The 19,749-nt window shown below is 49.8% G+C and overlaps 4 non-coding genes across 4 annotated transcripts; 2 read left to right on the forward strand and 2 right to left on the reverse strand.

Annotated features, from left to right (window-relative positions):
* The first annotated feature begins 4,146 nt into the window (after positions 1 to 4,146).
* trnal-aag (transfer RNA leucine (anticodon AAG)) lies at positions 4,147 to 4,228 on the forward strand. Its single transcript has one exon. It is a non-coding gene; the product is annotated as a tRNA-Leu (tRNA).
* Positions 4,229 to 5,241: 1,013 nt separating this feature from the next.
* Positions 5,242 to 5,315, reverse strand: trnat-agu (transfer RNA threonine (anticodon AGU)). The gene has a single exon. It is a non-coding gene; the product is annotated as a tRNA-Thr (tRNA).
* A 1,678-nt stretch (positions 5,316 to 6,993) lies between these two features.
* On the forward strand, positions 6,994 to 7,075 carry trnal-aag (transfer RNA leucine (anticodon AAG)). Its single transcript has one exon. It is a non-coding gene; the product is annotated as a tRNA-Leu (tRNA).
* Positions 7,076 to 8,088: 1,013 nt separating this feature from the next.
* Positions 8,089 to 8,162, reverse strand: trnat-agu (transfer RNA threonine (anticodon AGU)). Its single transcript has one exon. It is a non-coding gene; the product is annotated as a tRNA-Thr (tRNA).
* Positions 8,163 to 19,749: the final 11,587 nt, after the last annotated feature.

The raw sequence follows: 19,749 nt of genomic DNA on the forward strand, positions 1-19,749 counted from the left end.
ACCAACCCTGCCTGGCCCTACTCGACACCGGTTCATCAGTAACCCTACTCCGGCCGGGCGTCCTCCCCGACACCGAGGACACCAACCCCCCAGGATGGGAGGCCTCCGGCCTCCGGCCTGCGGCTGAGGACCGTGACGGGACAGCTCGCTGCAGTCCAGGGGAAACGGGTGCTTGCCTTCCGTCTGGGTGCAGCGACGGTGCGCCACCCCTGCTACCTTGCACCCATCCAGGAGGACTGCATTCTGGGGCTGGACCTACTGCAGCGAGTGGGGGCCAGGTTGGACTTGGACCGGCAGGAGTTGGTGTGGCAGGGGGAGCGACTGCACCTGGTGGAGGGCAGGTCCGGCGAAGGCCGAGGGACGCGGGCTTGCCGGAGCCGGGGGAACAAGAGGCAGCGGCGGCGGCGGCGTCAGTCGCCGGGGCAGACCAGGCCTGCGAGCCGGGGAGCGAGCGTGCCGGATCCTGCCCCTGAGTCGGCCGGGGGGCCAGACAAGGCGGCGGTGGGGGCCGAGCGTTGCGTGGAAGCGAGGCGTGCCGTTGAGGACCTCTTCCAGCGGAGCTGCGAGGGCCTCGATCAGGACCAGCGGCAGCGGCTCCAGGAGCTACTCGCCCAGAACGAAGACCTCTTTGCGGCGAGGGATGAGGACTGCACCCGCACTGCCCTGGTCCAACACGAGATCAACACCGGCGACGCTCGGCCCATCCGCATCCCACCGGGACGCATGGTCCACGCCAAGCGGACCGCCGCCGAGGAAAAGATCCGGGAGATGGCCGCAGCGGGGGTGATTGAGCCCTCCGCGAGCCCGTGGTCGGCGCCAGCCGTACTGGTTAAAAAAAAAGACGGCTCGTGGAGGTTCTGCGTCAACTACCGCAAGCTGAACGAGGTCACCCGGAAAGATTCCTACCCCCTGCCGAGGATAGATGACGCCCTGGACTACATCACCGGGTCGACCTGGTTCAGCTCCCTGGACCTCCGCTGCGGCTACTGGCAGGTACCGCTTGCTCCCGATGCTCGCCCGAAGACGGCCTTTTCCATCGGCCAGGGCCTCTGGCAGTTTACTGTCATGCCTTTTGGCCTGTGCAATGCCCCGGCGACGTTCGAGAGGCTGATGGAGAGGGTGCTGGCATCGGTCCCGCGGAACCAGTGTGTGTTGTATCTGGACGATCTGCTGGTTCATGCACGGAGTTTCGACCAGGCCTTGACGAACCTCCAGGCGGTGCTGGCCTGCATCCACCGTGCTGGCCTGAGGCTCAACCCCCGCAAGTGCGAGCTCCTGCGGCGGGAGGTGACCTTCCTGGGACATGTTGTTGGACCGCGAGGGGTGGCTACGGACCCAGGTAAGGTCGCCGCAGTGAGGGGCTGGCCGACTCCTTGCACCATCGCGGAGCTCCGCAGCTTTCTGGGGTTGGCCTCGTACTATCGGAGGTTCGTCCGGGACTTTGCCAGCATCGCTGCCCCACTGCACCGCCTCACCGACAAGGGCCGCCGTTTTGACTGGGACTCGGGCTGTGAGACTGCCTTTGGCCGGTTGCGTGAAGCTCTGGTGGGGGCCCCCGTGCTGGCCTACCCCGACCCGCGGTTGCCGTATATTCTCGACACCGACGCGAGTGACTCGGGGGTGGGGGCGGTGTTGGCACAGGAGGGGCCGGATGGGGAGCGCGTAGTGGCTTACTATAGTCGGGCTCTGACTAGGCCTGAGCGGAACTACTGCGTGACCCGTCGCGAGCTGCTGGCGGTGATGGCGGCGGTCCACCACTTCAGGCCGTACCTGTTCGGGACCCGGTTCCGGTTGAGGACCGACCATGCGTCCCTCACCTGGCTGCTCCACTTTAAGGAGCCAGAGGGGCAGATGGCGCGATGGATAGAGATCCTGCAGGAGTACGACTTCACTGTCGTGCACCGTGCGGGGTCTCGCCATCTCAATGCCGCTGCTCTCTCGCGGCGCCCCTGCGAGGCCGCGGACTGCCATCACTGCGCCCGGCGGGAGCAGCGTGAGGAGGCTGTCCGCGCCGTGGCGGGGGTGAGCGCCGCGGCCACGGCCCGGGAGGGGCCGCTGGGGGTGGGCCTGCCAGACCTGGCGCAGCGTCAGGCAGCTGATCCTGACGTGGGGCCAGTGCTCCGCTGGAGGGCAGCAGGAGTGCGGCCTACGCGAGAGGAGCTCGCCCCGCACTCGAAGTCCGTCAAGGCCCTCTGCGCCCTGTGGGAGGCCTTGGAGGTAAAGGACGGGGTGCTGCGCCGGGGGTGGCGGGTACCCTCCAGTGGCGAGGTACGGTGGCAGCTGGTGGTGCCTCGGTCGCTCCGCGGGGCGGTGCTCCGAGCGGTGCACGGCCAACCGGGTGTGGGGCACTTCGGCGGTAAAAAAACCCTGCAGCGTCTCCGAGGCCATTTTTATTGGGGTCTTTGCCACCGGGACGTGGAGCGGTACTGCCGAACGTGTGCGGTGTGCGTGGCGCAGAAGGGTCCCCCCGAGCGCTCTCGGGCCCCCCTCCAACAACACCAGGTGGGGGCTCCTATGGAGCGGGTGGGAGTGGACGTTTTGGGCCCGTTTCCGCGCACCGAGGCCGGGAACCGCTACGTCTTGGTGGCCATGGATTACTTTACGAAGTGGCCGGAGGCCTACGCCCTCCCGGACCAGAGTGCCCCCACGGTGGCCGATGCACTGCTGGAGGGGATGTTTGCCAGGCTGGGGGTGCCGGAGGAGTTACACAGTGACCAGGGGCGTAACTTCGAGTCCCAGGTCTTCGCCAGAGTGTGCCAGCGCCTGGGGATTACTAAGACGCGGACCACCCCGCTGCATCCCCAGGGCGACGGGTTGGTAGAGCGGTTTAATCGGACGCTCGCCACCCAGCTGGCCACCCTGGTGTCCCGGCACCAACGGGACTGGGACCGCCACCTCCCCCTTGCGCTCTGGGCGTATCGGACCGCGGTCCAGGAATCCACCGGGTGCACCCCGGCCTCGCTCATGCTGGGCCGGGAAATGCGGACACCGGTGGACCTGGTCTTCGGCCCGCCGCCCGGAGACGGGTCGGCACCGCCGGCTGGACCGGACTACGAGTGGGACCTGCGGCAGCGGATGCAGCGGGTGCACAGCTTTGCACGGACCCACCTGACACAGGCGGGGGTCCGGCAGAAGCGGTACTACGACCTGCGCTGCAGGGGGCCTGCCTTCCAGCCCGGGGACTCAGTTTGGGTGTACAACCCGCGCCGCCGCAAAGGCCTCAGCCCTAAGCTGGCGCCGTCGTGGGAGGGGCCCGCTGAGGTACTCGGGGTGGTGGGCGAGGTCTGCTACCGTGTCCGGTTGCGAACACGGGGGAGAGTGGTGGTCCTGCACCGAGACCGCCTGGCCCCCTACCGGGCCCGGGAGGAGGAGCCGTGTGGGGAGGCTCCAGAGGAGCAGCCGGGGCCGGAGCCGGCCGATAGTGGGGCGTCCGTGGATCGCCAGCCGTCACCGCGGCGCAGCGGCCGCTCACGCAGGGTTCCGCAGCAGTTGGCCGAATACGAGTACAGCCTGAGGGGGGTGTTCGACGTCGGCGAGACGCCAGACGCTTCAGGTGGGGGCAGTGTAACGCCCTCGCCTGGTGGTGAGGAGGAAGCGCCCCTAGGCGCTCGTAGTACCGCTGGGCATGATGGGAGTGGTAGCCGGGAGGAGTCTGAGGGTCAGCACGATGACCAGCGGCTGACCCTACCTGTGTAAATAATGTCCTAGTAATTCTAGTGCCCTGTGTAGTCCTGTAAAAGTAGAGTGAGTTGTTAGGTAATTACCACCCTAAATGTGTGTACGTGTTCGTCAGTCTCCTCATGTGTGTGTAGATCCTGTGTTTGGTTTTGGTGTGGTTGTTAAATAAAGTCAGTGCTTGGTTAATCGCGTCTCCACTGTTCTTTAGTTCTGAAAAAGAACCTGCTAACGCTACAGTATTATAGCATGTGCCCTTAATGATTTTCTTGATACGTTACATGTGCTCTTGTTTGTATTGTATGTAGTTTTGTTGTTCAAATAAAACGTAAAAGACACAACTTTCCGGATGCGGCTGCTGTAAAAATAAAATGACATCAAGGGTCATAACGCCACTAATTCGGGCGACAAGAGCAAAACCCACCAGGCTTCCTCCGGGCAAGTAATGAGACAAAGAGAGTGTGCACAGCGGGTAGCGTGGCCGAGCGGTCTAAGGCGCTGGATTAAGGCTCCAGTCTCTTCGGGGGCGTGGGTTCAAATCCCACCGCTGCCAGGTGCTTCTGTCGAGACCCCCTTTCAGCTGGCTTCAGACGAAAGGGAGGGAACTGCTTTTTGGCAGTCTCTCGAGAAACTAAGCAAAGTGTTTAAAGATACTTTCTCAGCTTGACATCAAGGCACAAAACAAAAACCTTCTTGCGTCCTCTCAACCCAAAAGCGCTTTGTCACTTTTTGCGTTATGCAGGGAACGATGTCTGCCCAGATCACTTTTGTGTCAATGCAAATCGTAGTGTGCCCTCCGTTTTAATGTTGGCTGTGCTGGCGTGCTGCTTCTGTCTGTGAAACTTGAATGTTCTGCTTCTTCACACCAAATCGTCTGCGGGGGTTGAGCTTGTTAAATCTTTGCGCATAGCGCTCCTTTGGAAGTACTTTGTCCAAGTTCAAAAGCAATCGTGGGATTTACTTCATGCGTGCAAAAAGCATGCCTCGCACGACAGATTTAAATGGGGAATGGAGCCTGCTTCTTGCTGTTTTTCCTGTGGTTGCAGTTACAAAGTTGATCGTGCTTTCACATTCTGTTAACAGTATTCACTGGCTGAGCTTTATCAGTTGGTTCGTAAAGGAATCTCTGCTTCGGTTCCAGAAAAGTCATCTGTAGTGTGTTTTTTTCCGTGCCCATGGCAGTCTTTTAAAGCTGGTAGTAATGGCGGCGAAGTTAATTTTTTATCCTCTTTAAAAGAATAAGGACGGGCTGGGGCGAGCTCCATTTACCACTCTTTCAGCTAACCGCCGAACTCGCGAACTGATTACACTGCAGAGCCACAGGCGCCTCGCTTTTCTCCATTCTCTGGGTTAGGGTGAAAAAAAAAATTTGCTGGTATTAGCTGGCCTGCTGGGAGTACCTCTTCTTCACTGATAAGCAAGATTTGTGTTTCATCTTTCGCAAGCTGTATAGATTTCTTTCAAAACAAGTTGTTCCAGAACGGAAACGGACACTTGCATTCACCTGAATTAAAAGGCATGGGATTTGCCCATAAGGATAAATTCTGTACAGTAAGACAGGAAGAAAGGCACCGCTGGGAATCGGACCCAGGATCTCCTGTTTACTAGACAGGCGCTTTAGCCAACTAAGCCACGGCGCCGGCAAAGTGCTGTCCTTTGACAGCCACTTGGACACGTCTCTACTGCTCTGAGACATCTGCGTTCGGTGTGCACCGAGCCTGCTCGCCTTGCAAGTTGCCTCATTTACATGCGATAGTTCCACCACTAAGAGAAAGGATGAGAAATGGCTTTTATCTGTCACTTTTCATGTCAGAGGATCTCAATCTGCTTTCCCTGTACAAGAGGATGTCCAACTCATGTAGCTAAAGACGTAGACGACAGTGCTCCACTGAAATCTTGATCTCACAACCCTCGGCATGACTCCGCTGTGTTCCGCTTTAGACAAAGGGGGGAAAAGACTTCTTTCATCACACGTTTTGCACTGTTTACGGTGTTTGCAGTGCTCTTTCTTAAATGAAAACCAGGAATCGGCACCATATGAGGTGAGACTAGATAATATTGGAACAAGTAGCCTCGCCATTCCATGCGTGACGTGAGCCAAGTGTAATTCCTGTCTTTATAGTGTGCTTGTTAGAGACATAGCTGGCACCCAGAGCGCTTTAAATCCGGGAGTCAGCAGCCCAAGACAAGAGAGTTTCCTTCGTCTATGTTTTTTGCGTGAAGGGGGAAACCATGCGTGTGCTGCAAACGATCTTAGTATCGAAGTGCCGTCCCACATAACCGATCCGAACAATCTGCTTTACAGAGGAGCACTGCCGGAGCTTATCGTTGGCAAACTGAAGACCAGGCTGACCTCTTCTGTGACTCTTCAACACTGAGTCTCAAGGTTGTGAATTCAAGCTCCACGCTGGCGGGAAATTCCATAGGTAATGATCACATTTTCTTGCATGCTAATCAAAAGGAATATTAAGAAACTTTTCCCGATACCAGTTTTTTACAAAAGTAAAGGCACATGGCACATGTGTGCCACATCACGTCCGAGTTTAGTGACAACTACCTCAGAGATTGTAAGCTGGGTAGTCTCAGATCAGATCACTTTTTTTATCAAAGGTTCAAGCAAACCCAAATACTTTTGCAAGAGACATTTCAGAATCCCAGACAAATCCAGTACGATTGCTGGATCCTTTGAATTCGACTGAACTATTGCACAGATCTGCAGTCCACCATTAGAATACTGTGGGTGTGCTGTATAAGCCATACCGCCCAAAATAGTTCTAAAACAGGAGAAGCATCCTCGTTTAGGAATGTGGTATAAAGTGAAATGGTCTGGGAAGAGTCCTACATTTGAACAGTTCAAAATAGACGTAAAGGGGTATTTACGGACTCTTTCGAAATGTAAGAACAAGCTGTGCGGACCTTATCTTTATTTACTTTGTGTAATCATTTTTCATAAAGTGTCATTGTATTATAGCATGTGCCCCTGACGATTTTCTTGATACGTTATATGTGCTCTTGTTTGTATTGTATGTAGTTTTGTTGTTCAAATAAAACATAAAAGACACAACTTTCCGGATGCGGCTGCTGTAAAAATAAAATGACATCAAGGGTGCTGTACGCAGAGGTCTGAAACCTGCTCAACAGAAGATCTTTATCAAGAGGTGTTAAAGAAGTAGAGATCTCGCCATGAGAGGGGAAGCATCTCAGAAAAAGCAGGTGCAGTCGGTTCCACGGTCATAACACCACTAATTCGGGCGACAAGAGCAAAACCCACCCGGCTTCCTCCGGGCAAGTAATGAGACAAAGAGACAGTGCACAGCGGGTAGCGTGGCCGAGCGGTCTAAGGTGCTGGATTAAGGCTCCAGTCTCTTCGGGGGCGTGGGTTCAAATCCCACCGCTGCCAGGTTCTTCTGTCGAGACCCCCTTTCAGCTGGCTTCAGACGAAAGGGAGGGAACTGCTTTTTGGCAGTCTCTCAAGAAACTAAGCAAAGTGTTTAAAGATACTTTCTCAGCTTGACATCAAGGCACAAAACAAAAACCTTCTTGCGTCCTCTCAACCCAAAAGCGCTTTGTCACTTTTTGCGTTATGCAGGGAACGATGTCTGCCCAGATCACTTTTGTGTCAATGCAAATCGTAGTGTGCCCTCCGTTTTAATGTTGGCTGTGCTGGCGTGCTGCTTCTGTCTGTGAAACTTGAATGTTCTGCTTCTTCACACCAAATCGTCTGCGGGGGTTGAGCTTGTTAAATCTTTGCGCATAGCGCTCCTTTGGAAGTACTTTGTCCAAGTTCAAAAGCAATCGTGGGATTTACTTCATGCGTGCAAAAAGCATGCCTCGCACGACAGATTTAAATGGGGAATGGAGCCTGCTTCTTGCTGTTTTTCCTGTGGTTGCAGTTACAAAGTTGATCGTGCTTTCACATTCTGTTAACAGTATTCACTGGCTGAGCTTTATCAGTTGGTTCGTAAAGGAATCTCTGCTTCGGTTCCAGAAAAGTCATCTGTAGTGTGTTTTTTTCCGTGCCCATGGCAGTCTTTTAAAGCTGGTAGTAATGGCGGCGAAGTTAATTTTTTATCCTCTTTAAAAGAATAAGGACGGGCTGGGGCGAGCTCCATTTACCACTCTTTCAGCTAACCGCCGAACTCGCGAACTGATTACACTGCAGAGCCACAGGCGCCTCGCTTTTCTCCATTCTCTGGGTTAGGGTGAAAAAAAAAATTTGCTGGTATTAGCTGGCCTGCTGGGAGTACCTCTTCTTCACTGATAAGCAAGATTTGTGTTTCATCTTTCGCAAGCTGTATAGATTTCTTTCAAAACAAGTTGTTCCAGAACGGAAACGGACACTTGCATTCACCTGAATTAAAAGGCATGGGATTTGCCCATAAGGATAAATTCTGTACAGTAAGACAGGAAGAAAGGCACCGCTGGGAATCGGACCCAGGATCTCCTGTTTACTAGACAGGCGCTTTAGCCAACTAAGCCACGGCGCCGGCAAAGTGCTGTCCTTTGACAGCCACTTGGACACGTCTCTACTGCTCTGAGACATCTGCATTCGGTGTGCACCGAGCCTGCTCGCCTTGCAAGTTGCCTCATTTACATGCGATAGTTCCACCACTAAGAGAAAGGATGAGAAATGGCTTTTATCTGTCACTTTTCATGTCAGAGGATCTCAATCTGCTTTCCCTGTACAAGAGGATGTCCAACTCATGTAGCTAAAGACGTAGACGACAGTGCTCCACTGAAATCTTGATCTCACAACCCTCGGCATGACTCCGCTGTGTTCCGCTTTAGACAAAGGGGGGAAAAGACTTCTTTCATCACACGTTTTGCACTGTTTACGGTGTTTGCAGTGCTCTTTCTTAAATGAAAACCAGGAATCGGCACCATATGAGGTGAGACTAGATAATATTGGAACAAGTAGCCTCGCCATTCCATGCGTGACGTGAGCAAAGTGTAATTCCTGTCTTTATAGTGTGCTTGTTAGAGACATAGCTGGCTCCCAGAGCGCTTTAAATCCGGGAGTCAGCAGCCCAAGACAAGAGAGTTTCCTTCGTCTATGTTTTTTGCGTGAAGGGGGAAACCATGCGTGTGCTGCAAACGATCTTAGTATCGAAGTGCCGTCCCACATAACCGATCCGAACAATCTGCTTTACAGAGGAGCACTTCCGGAGCTTATCGTTGGCAAACTGAAGACCAGGCTGACCTCTTCTGTGACTCTTGAACACTGAGTCTCATGGTTGTGAATTCAAACTCCACGCTGGTGGGAAATTCCATAGGTAATGATCACATTTTCTTGCATGCTTCTGTAGGGTTTGGGCATTTACTTGGACAATTATTAATTGTAGCAGTAAATCACAAAATTGATTCTTTTGATGGCTTTAGAATCCAACCATGCAATATAACTCAAACAACGCACACACACAGGTACTAATACACGAGGATACATTTATTAATACATAGAATATGCATATAAACAGATCTTATCGAGAGGGTTATCAGAATACAAAAGATATATATTCAGTCAGGTACAAAGAGTTACATATATCAAGAGGACATACATTCAGTATATCATTCATTTAGACCGTTTCGTAATTGAACTTGGTTATAACTTCTACATTAGATACTCAAAACAAGTACATAACTCTTGTTGGGATAACAATTGAATTCTCGAGCAGTAATGCAGTGAAGTTGAATACTCATCCAATCTCTGGGGATTCAGATCTCCTGCGGGCACAAAGAAACAGTTGCAGGCTGTTGCTGTCCAATCTGCGCTCTCTGGCTCGGTGCCAGGCTGTGCTGTGCGGCTTGTGACGGTGCGCTGCTGATGCCCTCTGAATACTGGCTAGTTAGTTTTGGCTGAAACTAGCGAAGTTTGTGCACAGGAGAAAAGATGACTGTGAGTCCCAGCAGGTCAGGAAGAAGACCAGTTCGTTCCTGATGAAGCGCTAGTTCTGAATAGTAATTCAGCTGTCCACAGTTCTGACCTTTTCACCAGGCCTGCTGCTGGTGCTAACCTCGGGTGGATCCTCTGGTTACTCTCTGGCAACCTCCGCTCTCGACTCTTAGAACAAAGGAAAGTTCTGGCACTCGGACACACTGGCCGTTCCGTGGTGGTCCAGGCTGAGTCTCAGGATGGTCAGGAGGTGCGCTGCGAGAATGTCCTGCCCTTGGGAGCCTTCTGCTCCTGGGCCGTCCTGCCCTGGAATTCTCCTTTGAATTCCCTTTAGAAAAGTCCACAGAATTCTACACTACAGGCTCTCTGTGTTTCCTGTTTTTACCTGGAAGAACTTCAGCTCGTTGATTGGCTGAAAGTTCCATGGGCATCAGAGTCCCACGTGGGTTACTCGGCCCTACCAGTCCCTGATTGGTTGATCAAGGTGAGATATGAGTCACTTACTCCTGACACTTAGGAATGCAATCCAGATGTCCATCTGGCACTCCCTAGACAGATAGGCGCCAATGGATGCCTATTGATCATGATAGCCAGGCTTAGCTAAGTGCACCCCCCTTTGGGAGCTGTCCCTTATCAAAAGAAAACATCTTTAAATCAGCCTGCATGAATAGTTTCTCTGTGGCTGCACCACAGAGATGAACAGAGAGATGAGGCCTCATTTGGGAAAGCACTGAAACACTTAATTCTGTCTTATTAACAAGCATTGCCGCTACACTGGGATAGGACATTCCACACTGGAGTATTATTATTGAGAGACAGGATCACTGTCTGTTCCCCAGGCTGGGGCAGGAGATCCCACACTGTATCATTATTATTGAGAGACAGGCTCACTGTCTCTTCCTAAGGCTGGGAAAGGAGGTCTCACGCTGTATTATTATTATTATTGAGAGACAGGTTCACCGTCTGTTCCTCAGGCTGGGACAGGAGATCACACACTGTATTATTATTTCTGAGAGACAGGCTCACTGTCTGTTCTTCAGGCTGGGGCAGGAGATCACATTGTATTATTATTTTTGAGAGACAAGCTCACTGTTCCTCAGGCTGGAACAGGAGATGACACACTGTATTATTATTATTGAGAGACAGCCTCAGTGCCCCCCAGGCTGGGTCAGGAGATCACACACTGATCTATTATTATTGAGAGACAAGCACACTTTTTGTTCCTCAGACTGGGACAGGACATCCCACACTGGATTATTATTATTGAGAGACAGGATCACTGTCTGTTCCTCAGGCTAAGAAAGGAGCTCACACACTGGATTATTATTATTGAGAGATAGGTTTACTCTCTGTTCCCCAGGCTGGGACAGGAGATCACACACTGTATTATTAATATTGAGAGGCAGGCTCACTGTCTCTTCCTCAGGCTGGGACAGGAGGTAACACACTGTATTATTATTATTACTGAGATACAGGCTCACTGTCTGTTCCTCAGACTGGGACACGAGATCACACACTGTATTTTTATTATTGAGAGACAAGCTCACTTTTCCTCAGGCTGGGACTGGAGATCACACACTGTTCTATTATTAGTGAGAGACATGCTCACTGTTTGTTCCCCAGACTGGGACAGGACATTCCACACTGGATTATTATTATTGAGAGATAGGTTTACTGTCTGTTCCCCAGGCTGGGACAGGAGATCACACACTGTATTATTATTATTGAGAGACAGGTTCACTGTCTGTTCCTCAGGCTGGGACAGGAGATCACACACTGTATTATTATTATTGAGAGACAAGCTCACTGTTCCTCAGGCTGGGACAGGAGATCACATTGTATTATTATTATTGACAGATAAACTCACTGTTCCTCACTGTTATTATTATTGAGAGTCTGGCTCCCTGTTCCCCAAGCTGGGACAGGAGGTCACACACTGTATTATTATTATTATTGAGAGACAGGCTCGCTGTCTGTTCCTCAGGCTGGGACAGGAGATCACACACTGTACTATTATTATTGAGAGACAGGCTCAGTGTTCCCCAGGCTGGGACAGGAGATCACACACTTTATTATTATTATTGAGAGACAGGCTCACTGTTTGTTCCTCAGGCTGGGACTGGAGATCACACACTGTTCTATTATTATTGAGAAACAGGCTCGCTGTCTGCTCCTCAGGCTGGGACAGGAGATCACACACTGTATTATTATTATTGAGAGACAGGGTCACTGTCTGTTCTTCAGGCTGGGATAGGAGATCACGCACTGTATTATTATAATTGAGAGACAGGCTCGGTGTCTGTCCCTCATGCTGGGAGAGGAGATCACACACTGTATTATTATTATTGAGAGACAGGTTCGGTGTCTGCTCCTCAGGCTGGGACAGGAGATCACACACTGTTGTAGTGTGCTCTCACGAGGCACCAGTTCTGTAGGGGTTTGTGCATTTACTGGGACAATTATTAATTGTGGCAGTTAATCACAAAATTGATTCTTTTAATGGTCTCAGAATCCAACCATGCGAGATAACTCAAACAACGCACACACAGGTACTAATACACGAGGATACATTCATTAATATATATAATATGCATGTAAACCAAACAGATCTTATCGTAAGGGTTATCAGAATACAAAAGATATATATTCATTCAGTTACAAAGAGTTACACATATCAAGAGGACATACGTTCGGTATATCATTCATTTAGACCGTTTCGTAATTTAACTTGGTTACAACTTCTGCATTAGATACTCAAAACAAGTACATAACTCTTAGGAATTACATTGATATCAACTGGTTGGGATAACAATAGAATTCTGGAGCAGTAATGCAGTGAAGTTGAATACTCTTCCGATCTCTGGGGATTCAGATCTCCTGCGGGCACAAAGAAACAGTTGCAGGCTTGTTGCTGTCCAATCCACACTCTCTGGCTCCGTGCCAGGCTGTGCTGTGCGGCTTGTGACGGTGCGCTGCTGATGCTCTCTGAATACTGGCTAGTTAGTTTTGGCTGAAACTAGCGAAGTTTGTGCACAGGAGAAAAGATGACTGTGAGTCCCAGCAGGTCAGGAAGAAGACCAGTTCGTTCCTGATGAAGCGCTAGTTCTGAATAGTAATTCAGCTGTCCACAGTTCTGACCTTTTCACCAGGCCTGCTGCTGGTGCTAACCTCGGGTGGATCCTCTGGTTACTCTCTGGCAACCTCCGCTCTCGACTCTTAGAACAAAGGAAAGTTCTGGCACTTGGACACACTGGCCGTTCCGTGGTGGTCCAGGCTGAGTCTCAGGATGGTCAGGAGGCGCGCTGCGAGAATGTTCTGCCCTTGGGAGCCTTTCTGCTCCTGGGCCGTCCCGCCCTGGAATTATCTCACAGCCCTGGAATTCTCCTTTGAATTCCCTTTAGAATAGTCTTGGAGCTCTGTGTTGCCTGTTTTTACCTGGAGGAACTTCAGCTCGTTCATTGGATGAAAGTTTCATGGGCATCAGAGACCCACGTGGGTTACTCTGCCCTACCAGTCCCTGATTGGTTGATCAAGGTGAGATATGAGTCACTTACTCCTGACACTTAGGAATGCAGTCCAGATGTCCATCTGGCACTCCCTAGACAGATAGGCGCCAATGGATGCCCATTGATCATGATAGCCAGGCTTAGCTAAATGCATCCCCATTTGGGAGCTGTCCCTTATCAAAAGAAAACATCTTTAAATCAGCCTGCCTGAATAGCTTCTCTGTGGCTGCACCACAGAGATGAAGAGAGAGATGGGGCCTCATTTGGGAAAGCACAGCAACACTTAATTCTGTCTTATTAACAAGCATTGCCGCTACAATTAGTAGAAAGAAAGATACAATGTTTTGAAAATGTAATATGTTTTAAAGGATTAAAGGGAAAAGAAATACTTTATATACGCAAACTAATTCAACTGAGCTCCTCTAAACAATATCGCCTGAAGAATTGCCAAAGCACAGTGTATCAATTTGGGTGACACTGGGGGAAAAGGATCACAACATTCTACACATTCTCACAATATTACACGCACGGAAACCAATATTTACCACTAGGATAGAATGCAGCATAGAACAGTTGGATAGAAGGTTAGTGTAACTCTATAGTGCATCACAGAGGTCAGTCTCTTCCCCCTCATTATGCAGGCTGACTTCACTGTCCTCCAGCGATAGTCAGCTGTAATCACTGATGCAGACATGATGTTAATACTCTGACAGCATCTTGGCTGATTTGGTTAAAGTGTTTTCCTATTAAACAGGAGATTCTGCGCTCAAATCCCAGCAGTGTCTTTCTTCCTGTCTTGTCTTACAAAATGTATCACTATGGATGATTACATGCATCTTGATTTTGTTTAATGCAAGTTTTCATTCCCTTTCTGATGGCTCTCTAAAGTAATTTTTAAAAGTACTAATCGGGATGGATTACTGTACATATCCTCAGTAAAGGGGAATATATAAGTAGTGACTATCCAAATTGCATTTTTGTGTGAAACACATTTCAGAAAATCGAAAACCAATTTTCAAAACTCACAATAACAAGACAAAGGCAAAACATAAGTTCACTTTCACTTTATGCATATTTACCACAACCTTGCCTTCTGATCATAAAAAGTCTTAATTTTAATATAGCAGTTTTAAATGGGACATTCAGAACATGGCATATGAGAATATATGGTTAACCGAGGATGAGCAAAGGATGATCGCACTTTCTGCTTATTGCTATGAACCTACCCCTGGTTATAAAAATGTCTCAAAATTCTGACACTGAGGTGTGAGACACAATGTAACAGGCTCTCATAATCCCGAAATACAAGAAATTTTACTGTAGCGTTTTATAAATTTGACCCTGTGAACATTGCATGTCCCTCCTTACTCATTACCAAAACATCTCAATGTCCCGGCACTATGTACATTTGTAATTACAACACTTCACTGTTTCATTTATGAGTTGTGACATTGTGAACATGGCATGTTAAAGTATATAGAAAATCTAGATCAGAACAGGCTAAATGCAATTCCTAGTGATTTATCATTTTCTTACTTTCTAAATGAAAAAAAATATTTTTTCAGTGATTATGACACTTCAGTATGACATAAAATATGCTTCAATGACAGAATAAATAATAATAATAAATAATCATGGAAAAAATACCCAAAGTGGACATTCATAGTTGTGATTATAGAATGTTAGATATCGGGTGGGTAGCTGCGTCAGCATGCGTAGGCTGCAAAGGAACAAGTAAAGGACTATTCCAGCTGAAAAGAGAAGAAAAGAATCACAATGTTTCGGCTGTGGAGCCTTCTTCAGGTGTGAGAAAGACAGGGCAGTAAGCAAAGATAATTTTCTTTTTATCTTTGCTGAATGCAGTTTATCGCTGATGACAACATCAAAGACATTAAGGACATTAATGAGTTTTTACGGCTAACAGCTCCACATCAACTTCCTTTCATAACTTTCATAACTAACCTCATCAGATCCTTCAACTCTTTTCTTGGGTGAATATGGTTTTCTGGGGAGTTGCGATGTTGGGCATACATTAACTGGACATTTCCCGGTGATTCTGACACGTGTTAAGCACTCGCATTTCCTGCAAATATTAAAATGGTAAAGGTTTCGCTGAGAAATCCAATCGACCTTTGCGAAGACAATGTTTACATCGGAACAGAAACACGTTCTTTGGTGGACTCAAACCACCGACTTTTCAGTTAACAACCGAATGCGCCACACAGACGGAATGGTGGGTTCGTGTCTCACATCACAACTTTCCGGTTAAAAAAAATATTTTTTTGCCAGCTGGCAATATTTCTTCTGCACTGATAATCAAGAATTGAATTTAATTTCTCGCAAGCTGTGTGAATTTCTTGAAATACAAGTTTTCCAGAAAGGAAATGAATACATGCATTTAACGAAATCAAGCCCTTTGTGATAGTCCGAAATGGTACGTTATGTACCACAAGATAGGAAAAAAAACATGACTGGGATTTTAAGCTACTGTACGTGACCTATGGTACCAGACCGGGGTAAAGTTAGCTTGAAGTTCGAAAACGATTTTGGCACGCCTGTAGCGTTTACACGAAACCTCTTAGAATCGCGAGAATACTTGCTTTGTGCATAAAATACATTGTGAATGCTTTCTCAGCCTTTACTTTTTCGTTTATATTACATTTTTTGGACCAAGCACGAATATTCTTTTGTCCATATCTTCGCAACGGAAGCACAGAACGCCTTCAAACCAAATGCATTTTAAAGACCACGACGTGGATATTTCCACAGCCTCTACATCAAAGTATCAGTGAGCTAATTATCTTTTTTTAAACCTCCGGTTTTTCATCGATGAGTAATTACGCACTAACTGGAACCCGGGAGACCGCTGTATACACAAGTTCACAACGCGAGAAATACTGTTCAATACGGCTTCATGCGAAAAACCCGTATATGACCATAGGAAGCATAACTGTGCAGTCTCCAATTACCCAGACTGTAAGCACGGGAATAAAGCTTTGTCTGAATTCTGAAACCCTTCCTTTACGTCCTGTTTTCATTCAGGTAAGAGTCAACTATATGCAAAATACTACTGACAGCAAGAAGATTAAAATATTCTTTACTCAGCAGCTTATTAAACACAGCTCCCATGATGTTCAAACCGATTTTTTACACAGAACACTGACACAGCTTTGTGTTCTGAATCTCTTTTTCTCGTGTGTTTATTTAATGTGGCACAATGTACTGGGATAGGGGTATTCTGTTCACAAACCAATAGCATTTAAACCACAGCACCCACAATGCTGCAAGTAAGTGTTCTGCACACTAAGCAGAGAGCGATGTCTTCCTCGTTAGTATAGTGGCAAGTATCCGCACCTGTCACGCGGGAGACCAGGGTTCATCAGGACATGCATTGAAGTGAAAGCAGGATGCGCTGCGACATCCACTGTGCAGACCCGCCACACTAAGAGGTGAGTGGGTCTGTTCGATCACAGCGCTAGGCGAATCCCTAAACAGTGTGCGTGGCAACAAACGAAACGGGCCTGTTTCCGCCCGGTTTCGATCCGGGAAAATCGGGCCCAGTAGTGGCGGGATCTGTACAGTGCATGTCGCAGCGCTTCAATGTGCTTCCTGATGTCCTACCCCGAGTGCAGAAAAGACAGCATCCACAGCAACAACAGCTCAGGTCTCTGCACAGGAGCTAAGCTGCCCTAATCTCCTCTGCTCTGCGGCTCCTGCGGAGTGGAGTCCTGCCTGGAGCCGTGTTTGCAGGCGGCGGCTCCCCGCGCCCTGTCTGTGCGTCGTGTCCAAGAGCTCCTGGGAGGAAGAGAGAGCCCTCCCACTCGGGGGCTTTTCCACGGTCTGTGTGAGGAGGGGCGGGTGTGTCCAGTAGCTTATCGAGCGGAAGCCTGGGGCGGCGGAGAGCTGTGATCGTGCAGACCTTGAGGTGTCACCTCTTTGTCTGCTTTCCCGCCCCCCCTCCGCCCAAGCTCTGCTCCAAAGTAGCCCGGCAACCCCTCACACCTGCACGTGTCACAACCTAAGGTGCGGTCATGAGACACCCATGGGGTGTCGTTCTGTTCTTGCTAATTGTTTCCTGCCCGTCGCACGCAGGAGTCCATGCGAGGAAGATGCGCTGGACAGAGCTCAGAGGGCGCAGCTGGGTGGCTTTCCTTCTGAGTGACGTTCCTGCAACACTCTCCCGCTACTCTTGGTGCGCTCATGCCACAACACAGGAAGGCTGGAGCAGGTGGCTGTGGGCTTTGCGCACCGCCGAAATAGCTCAGTTGGGAGAGCGTTAGACTGAAGATCTAAAGATCCCGGGTTTCGGTATTTTGTTTCATCGCGCCCTTTGTTCCTCTCTCCAGCGCCCCCTGCCTAAAGTGACGCGTCCCTTTCTCAGCCCGAAACGCAAGCGAGACACCAGCAGCGGTCCCTGCAGGTTTCCGTAGTGTAGCGGCTATCACGTTCGCCTAACACGCCCGGTTCGAGACCGGGCGGAAACAGCCTCGTTTTGCACGCTCCTGTACTTCACAGAGGTCTTGAGCGACCGGTCATTTGTTCCCAATGTATTTCCGGTGCCTTCGTGCACTCTTGTACCAAACGCATCCTGCTTTCACTTCAATGCGCGTCCTGATGTACCCCGGTCTCCCGCGTGACAGGTGGGGACAGGTGACAGGTCCTATACTAACGAGGAAGACATCGCTCTCTCCGACCCCCGGCATCGTGTCCCGACCCACCGTGCTGGAAGCCGACGCGTGCTGTGATTTCTTTACGGAGCAGAAATGACAACCGAGGAGCCGAGAGATCATTTCAGCATTTCGCGTCTGAACGGAAAACACAAACGACCAACTCGGAATGACTTGCCTTTGACGCTTCTCAAAGCGTTCTTTGTGCACGACGAGTGCGCCGCCTAGCAGATACAAATGGGTTGTACAACTTTTAACTAGCAAATGGAAGAGGGCTGAATTAAGAGACAAGATGTAAAAAGGGTTAACTTAAGTCAGTTCTGCCTGAAAATTAGACTTCTAAGCAACAGGGGTTTATGGCAGGAAAGGGGGTTAACTGATAAGGATTCCAGATGCGAGGGGGTATAATCTTAAACTGACCATTTGGCCAGGGTCTCTTAACTGGCCAAATACCATGAACCCCCCTTAACATAACACCGAATGAGGTCTGAAGCAGCAAGGAAGGACTATATAACCTAAAAGTTTGTACCGGCACATCGAACAATACTTCGGTTTTGTTGTTTCCTGCGGGAAACAAGACTTCGGCTTTATTGTTCCTTGCATGCAATACACTCATCTGTTTTACTTCATCTCGGGATCCAGAACCTTATTCTTTCTGTTACAACAAATTTGGCTTAGTCGGCGGATGCTCCAGAAGGCGCAGAACTTCCCATCCGCAGGAGAGACGGTCAGCGCTCACATTACTAAGAGGTAAGGACTCCTCTTTTTTAAAAAAAAAAGTCCCGACTCTCTCTGATCGATTGGGAAATCTCTGCTCCCTGCGAGAATCGCCTGAGATGACGGAGTAAACGTGAGTTCCTGAATTCCTCTGGCCCGGGGAAGACACCGGTGTATGTAATGGGTGGTTTGCTGTAAGCCCAGAATTTGGTCTGGCAGGCGGTCCGCGGTATTGTGTACAGGCGTTCGAAGCTGATGTAGGCGTCCCACACTGACAGATTGAAGAAACTGAGTCTCTTTAGTCTGAAGGGAGTGTCTCACACTGACAGGCCGGAGGAACTGAGTCTCTTTAGTCTGAAGGGAGTGTCTCACACTGACAGGCCGGAGGAACTGAGTCTCTTTAGTCTGAAGGGAGTGTCTCACACTGACAGATTGAAGAAACTGAGTCTCTTTAGTCTGAAGGGAGTGAACCCAGGTGCCCTGTGCTGAGCCAGGATCAGGGTGGAGTGGCGATTGCCATGATCCGGCGAGCACAAAGCTTCATCAGCTGCCCTTTGCCACAGGAGGTAAGAGGATGTCCAGTGATGACGTGCTTCCCTGTCCATCGTGGCAGTGAACAGGTCCTGGTTACAGGATCTCTAAAAAAGGGAATAAAGACTGAAATCAGATCCGACCCACCATGCTGCCACGGCAACGGTGCACTGCCCAGTGAAAGTGTTAGCCTGTCCCTGGACTGTGGGTGGAAACTGGAGCACCTGGAGGAAACCCCCACAGACCAGGGAGAGAACATGCAAACTCCACACAGACAGCACCCACACTCCAGGTCCAGCACTGTGAAGCATGCCCGACGATGCGGAAGGGCTTTTACAAATGAGTGTGTAACTCACACTGGTGCCCAGGATGGCCTGCTACCGGAACGCAACCTAATTTTCTTAATGCAGTTTGTTCGAAGCGGTTCGCAGGAGCTGGAGGTGAGGACTGAGCTGTGGTCCAGTGTGCGAGAGTGACTGCTGATGTCGGTTGTGTGTGTGTGTGTGTGTGTGTGTGTGTGTGTGTGTGTGTGTGTGTGTTTGTGTGTGTGTGTGTGTGTGTCTGGATCATTGTGAGCGCCGTCAGGTTTGTGTATTTGTTTAAACAAGAGGACGTGTCTGTGCGGGTCTGACTCTGTGTGAAGGTGCAGCTCTAACTGTGCGCGTGGGCGTGTCTATCTCTCTACACTGCATGAGGGGCTAAATCTGCCTCCGAGAACCCGACTTTTCAGAAGAAAAATCTATGAAAAGGCACAGCCTGGCCC

Source organism: Lepisosteus platostomus, chromosome 5 (genome assembly GCF_059453375.1).
Source record: "Lepisosteus platostomus isolate fLepPlt1 chromosome 5, fLepPlt1.hap1, whole genome shotgun sequence".
Lineage (NCBI taxonomy): Eukaryota > Metazoa > Chordata > Actinopteri > Semionotiformes > Lepisosteidae > Lepisosteus > Lepisosteus platostomus.